The 6483-nt window shown below is 46.1% G+C and overlaps 1 long non-coding RNA gene across 1 annotated transcript; it reads left to right on the plus strand.

Moving 5' to 3' along the window:
* The first annotated feature begins 5772 nt into the window (after positions 1 to 5772).
* Positions 5773 to 5999, plus strand: LOC118516401. Its single transcript, XR_004907865.1, has 2 exons — positions 5773 to 5831; positions 5905 to 5999. It is a non-coding gene; the product is annotated as an uncharacterized LOC118516401 (long non-coding RNA).
* The last annotated feature ends 484 nt before the right edge of the window (positions 6000 to 6483 follow it).

Here is a 6483-nt window from a genome sequence, read left to right on the forward strand (position 1 = left end):
ATGCTTGGAAGTCTTTCCAACAAAATATTCATCTATTAGAGAATGTGCACACCCCACGGTACGTTTTTGGAAGCGGTAACCTAGATGATTGCGAATTACACATCTTTGGAGATGCGTCCGAACGGGCTTACGGTTCTTGCTGTTACATACGATCGATGACAGACTCAGCTGTCTCTATTCGTCTACTAGTTGCCAAATCTAAACTTGCTCCTATAAAAACGCATCATTCCATTGCAAGGCTAGAACTATGTGCTGCATTATTGAGTGTTCAACTTCTTAGTAAAGTATCGGCAGCATTGCGCTTCAACCCTGTGAAGGTAACGTTTTGGAGCGACTTAACCACAGTTCTTCATTGGTTAAACGCATCACCTTGTCGATGGAAGACGTTCGTGGCAAATCGTACTTCACAAATCTTAGACACCACGAACACAAGCCAATGGAGACATGTGGCAGGACTGGACAATCCCGCTGACTACATTTCCCGAGGTCTCGATCCAATAGAACTTCTAGACGCTGAGAGATGGTGGTCTGGACCTTCGTGGCTCTCCCAAGCAGAAAATCAATGGCCTGATAGTAAATTTACACCTGCGGAAACTGCTGACATATTAGAAGAACGTCGAAACACTACAATGTTAGCATCAGCAGCTGTAGCATCTACTTTCTACGATGAATTGTTCGCGAAATATTCGTCATATACCAAGCTGCTTCGCGTTCTTGCATACTGTCGTCGGCTGCTAACGAAGGCAAAGAATCGAAAAGGAGATGAACATTCTATCGAATTGCCAGAAGATACTCATCCAAGGTGGCTGTCATCGTCTGAACTACAAGCAGCTGAAGTAACTTTGTGTCGTCTACATCAGCAACAAATATTTCCTGACGAACTACATGCCCTGACTAGCGGGAATCCTCTCGCACGATCATCGCAGCTGAGATGGGTTAGACCCATATTAGGAAAGGACGGATTAATTCGGGTAGGTGGGCGACTCAACCTAGCAAATCTTCCGATGTCAACTAAGAATCCCATAATCTTGTCCTCAAAACATCAGTTGACAGTCCTGCTAGTCGAAGCATGTCATAAACAACAACTACATGCCGGCCCACAACTCATGCTTGCTGTGTTAAGACAACGGTTTTGGATCATGGGTGCGAGAAACCTCATTCGGTCCGTTATCATCGTTTGTGTTACATGTTTTAAGAAGAACCCTATATTCATCACTCAGACGATTGCTGATTTGCCAAGTAGCAGAGTAGTTCCAGCGCCTCCATTCTCGATATCTGGAGTCGACTACTGCGGGTCCCTTCTTTGTAAAATATGGAACGAGGAAAAACCACACCACGGAAGGTATACATATCCATCTTTGTATGCTTCGCAACGAGAGCGGTTCATATCGAGGTAGTCAGCGACCTTACCACGCAAGCATTTATCGCTGCTCTACAACGATTCGTTTCTCGTCGTGGAAGGGTGAAGGAGTTACATTCCGACAATGCCACGACCTTCAAGGGAGCATCAAATCTTCTACATCAATTGTACCGACAATTGAAAACCGATCCCAAATCACGAGAGCTTCTATTCAACTGGTGTGCTGTGAACGAGATTGTATGGAAGTTTATTCCGCCGCGAGCTCCTCATTTCGGCGGGCTTTGGGAAGCCGCTGTGAAATCAGCAAAACATCATCTTCTGAAGGAGCTAGGGTCATCTACACTATTGTACGAAGATTTTTTAACATTATGCGCACGTGTTGAAATGTGCCTGAATTCGCGGCCACTCACTCCTATTCCTAACTCCCCTGATGATCTTGAAGTACTAACACCGGGTCATTTATTAACTGGTTCTAACCTTCAAATGGTCTATGAGGTAGACGTCACAAAGATTCCTGATACCGACTAACTCACTGGGAACGCACTCAAAAGATTATGCAAGCTATTTGGGCACGGTGGTACCCAGAATACCTACAACAACTTCAAGCCAGGGCAACAAAGGGTTGCAAACCACCCGTTAAGGTCGAACTAGGAAGGGTAGTAGTCTTGAAGGAAGACAATGTCCCTCCAGGACATTGGCCACTAGCTAGAATTGTTTCACTTCACCCCGGAAAGGATGATATAGTACGAGTAGTTTCGTTAAAGACCATCGATGGCAAAACAATCACGCGTCCAGTGGCTAAAATAGCTTTACTCCCACTCCAAGATTAGTGTTGAAATAACGGGTATTTCAAGGTAGCCGGGATGTTAGCGCCCCTCTTAAATGTAAATAGTGGAATTGTGTTGCATGCAAGTTGTATGCAGCAATTTACTTAGACTACGGCCTAGGCTAACGTCTGAGAGACTTCTTCTTGTTTTTCTTTTAAATTGACAGTAAGATAAAAAAACAACATAGTGAACAAATCAAAGCGAAAAGCACATGGAAAAGGTCTTAATTACAGTACACGAGTACGACACACCAAAGCACCAGTTTATTTGCATTAGTAGCAAATTAGAAACACCAGAGAATCCGAAAGCAGTATCCTGCGTCATCAGATCCCATGTTCTGCTTGTGTGCACGAGCAAGTTCTATTTCTGTAACCAGAAGGGCTAAGCAGTCATTAGTACTCCTCGCTTTACGAGAACCAAACTGGGTATTCGAGAGAAGGTTGTTTGATTCCAACCATTCTTCTAACCGAAAAAGAATCATCCTTTCAAGGAGTTTCCTCAGACACGACAGTAACGATATTGGCCGATACGAATCGTGTCTTGATGGCGGTTTGCCAGGCTTCAAGATAGTGACAACTTTCACTTCTCTCCACTCTTGCGGGACGCTGATGACCTCCAACATATTGTTGAAAATACTTAACAGACGTTTCCTCCCTATGTCAGGAAGATTTTGAAGACCAATCTGATCCAGACCTGGGGAGGAATGTTTGCTTGATAGGAGTGCAAGTGATAGCTCTACCATTGTGAACGGTGAATCCATCCTAGGGTCACTAGGCGCATGTTGTGCAAAGCTTTGCGCAGGAACGAAATCGGGACAAAGCTTGTGGGCAAATTCATACAGCCACTCGCCAGAAAAGCTTTCGCTCTCATTGATGTTGTTGCTGTTTCGCATCCTTCTAGTCATTCCCCAAAGCGAATTAAGTGAAGTGGCGGGGTCTAGATTATTGACGTATCTACGCCAATAACCCTTTTTCTTCGCCTTCAACAGGTTTTTGCACGTTCTCTCCAGTCCTTTATATTGTTCATATAAGGACCTCGAGCCCGTGTCCCGGAAGGCTTTAAATGCCTCACGCTTCTTGGTAAAAGCCGCTTGGCAATCCTTGTCCCACCAAAGAGTGGGAGGTTTTTTAAATGTCCTTGCTTGGTGGGAGCGCCTTGTTTGGGCCTCAAGGGCGCACTTGTTTATCAATGAAATAAGTTTTTCGTACTCCTTGACAGGAGACAAATCTTCCAAGTCAAGCGAATGATCGATGTTCCTCGTTAAGTCACAATTAACGGGTGTTTCATCTACTGGACATCCTCCCTTGATATAGGAAAATAATTTCTCAGCAAGTGGTCACTGCCGATAGGGTCCTGGATCACCTTCCAACTAAAATCCAGGGCCATTGCTGATGGACATAGAGACAGGTCCAGTGCACTCGCCCTACTTTGAGGTGTCTGCATCCTAGTTGCCTCTCCTGAGTTTAAGATTGAAAAACCAAATCTGTCGCAGATATCTCGGATGATAGGAGTGCGAATGTCATCCTTATCGCACCCCCAGTCGATTCCATGGGAGTTAAAGTCTCCCAGGATCAAAAGCGGTCCGCTGCTAAATTTCCAAGATCCTCTTTGAACTTTTCAATTTTTCCTTTTCATTATTGGCTATCGGGGGGATATAAATAGATGCAATTGTCACATGAAGGACGCCCAGTTTTGCCTTAACTGCGACAGTTTCTATTATTTCTTGTCTAGGGGTGGGTATTCTGGTGAAAGTGTGACTCTTTCGAACACCAATCAGTACCCCCCCACCCCTAGTAACGCGATCTTCACGGATTATATTATATACCGGGAAGGTTAATTTAATGTCATCCGATAGCCAAGTTTCACAGAGGGCAAACACATCGCAGTTGTGCTCGCCCACTAATGCTTTAAAGGAGTTTAGCTTGCCAGTAAACTCCTACAGCTCCACTGTATGATAGTAGCCGTAGGAGCCATTAATCATCCAAACGGACCATCATACTTAAGCATGGTCATTGAGCCAGCCACTGTTTGATCATCCCCTTCAAGAAAGGAAGGGCCCAAGTTGCGATCATGTGCAGGTGCTGCGGGAGGTTAAGGGTCAAAAGGAGGGACTCAAGGATCTCGGACAGGGACGGGGTGGGAGTTCTCGGGAAGCTCATGGGTTCTGCGGAAAAGCTAGTTTTTCCACAGGAGCTTCGGTCCGAGAAGATCGCTTCTTCTTGGGCTGCTTCCTGGCAATTTGGGGGGTGGGAGTTTTGGGATCAGCGGCACGTTTTGGACCGGGGGAAGAAACTTTAACGTGGCGCTGTGGTGCCAAATGTCTTTTTTTTTGTCTTTAGAACCTTCCGCTGTACCTTTTTGTAAGGCACTCTCGTGGTCTTTACCGATCACATTGACACCTGTTCGAGTGCAGTCGGACTAGGCTCGCCATTTGCAGTTGTACCCAAAGCTGCAAAAGGGTTCGTTGCGTTTGCTCCCTTGAGAGCATCGCTGTATGAGCCGCGTGCCCGCTCGGCTACAGTTTTTGTCTGCTCCTTCTGGAGTTTCCGATACACAGGGCACAAGGCTACCTCATGCCACTCCTCCCGACAATGCGAGCATTTTTGGGATGGGGCTTGGCACTCCTCGGTAACGTGAGCCCCTCTGCATTTTCCGCAGCAAATCTTGCGAGTGCAGAACGGATCGGCATGTCCAATCCGGCTGCACATCGAACAGGTGGCCACCCTTGGCACGTATGGCCGGTCGATGGGTATCCGAAGGCTTTCTAGGATGAGGGCCTGCGGAAGTACCGTTCCCTCAAACGTGATCCGGAGGGCGGAGGTCGAGACATACTTTTTCTCATTTTTGCATGAGGCGTATAGCTTAAAAAGCTTTTTTGCCTCAAGCACTTTAACCCTTGGGGTATCTGGTGCTAGAAAAGCTCCCACCCCAAAGTTCAAAATTTCCTCCTCCGGATAACCGAAATCTTTGATCACGCCGGTCACTTCAACCAGATTACCAGGGATGTAAACCCGGTAGTGCTCCGTAAAATCTCAATCAGCCGCAATGACGTTGGCTTGAGCCCGGTCCTTTGCGGTGACCCTGATCTTGTTCGGACGCATCCGAAACACATCGGCAACGCCCGGGTATTTCTTAAACAACTGTGCCGCGATCGTCCTTACATCGAGCTGTTTTGATCGCGGCGTGAAAAAAACAAACAGTGGCGTTCAAACATTTTCTCGCTTTCCGCAATGTGTCGTGCACTGCTCGAACCATGACCTTGTGCTTGAGAACCCCTGGAGTGCGAGAAAGCGAACACATGTGTGCAGGGGCGGTCGTAGTGTTTCTCGCACGCCGTTTTGGTACTGGCATGCAGCGCGCATTATAAAACCGTCTGGAAACCCCTGCAAATTTTTGCTTCTCTCTTTCTTTATTCGCTCTGCCCTGAGCACGCTGAGCGACAGTCGTGTTCTGAATGTGATGGAGAGAGGATATTGCACACGCACGGATAAGCCGAGGCGCATGACCCGGTGCTTGAATGCAGATGGTGTTAGGATTAATCGTGTATTTGCGCGTAGGTGAGCTGCGGTAGCCTGGAGATTCAGTTTTGTGACGATCGATTCGTGTTTGCCGCTTCCCGTAACATGTTTTCTGCGAGAGATGAGGTATGGTTCAGCATCTCATCTACGACGAAGAGCACCATTTCTCAACTCACCGTCTTGTTTTCCCCCCCTAAAGGAACACTGGCGAACACGAGGAGTGCAACGGAGAGTGAGAAACGTGAACGGGTTTGTGAAATAAATAAAAATTCATCTGCGTAATATCACAATCTACTCCTAGTGTTATTGTTTGCTTTGTTTTGATTTGCGCTGCCATAGCGCCTCTGGCCTATGACAGCTTGGATCCGAAGAAAATGGGTGAAAAAACTACGTGAAACCACGCGTTCGAACTGTTATAATTACCTAAATCTGCTGCTCTCTAAGGCAAGATTATGGTTAGAGATTTAGGTAAAAGAACTCGAAAAACGCTATAAGCCTGCTATAAAATGTCAGTTGGGTTGGCCATCCTCCACTTCAATCTAGCCTGTGTCTAGTAGTGAAGGGAAAGTACCGTTGGACCTGGTGGTTCAGAACAAATACAATAATGTAACTCACCTGACCCGGTCCAAATATGAAAAATACCTGGATACAACAGGTACAAATTCATCCCTATTCCTGGAACGAGTTTGGAAAATTATTAGAATTGTTAGACAAATCCTCATTTTTTCATTTTATTTTTTACTTTTTATAAAATCAACTTGATCAATGGCGTCGACCA

The sequence above is a fragment of the Anopheles stephensi genome, unplaced genomic scaffold (genome assembly GCF_013141755.1).
Source record: "Anopheles stephensi strain Indian unplaced genomic scaffold, UCI_ANSTEP_V1.0 ucontig288, whole genome shotgun sequence".
Lineage (NCBI taxonomy): Eukaryota > Metazoa > Arthropoda > Insecta > Diptera > Culicidae > Anopheles > Anopheles stephensi.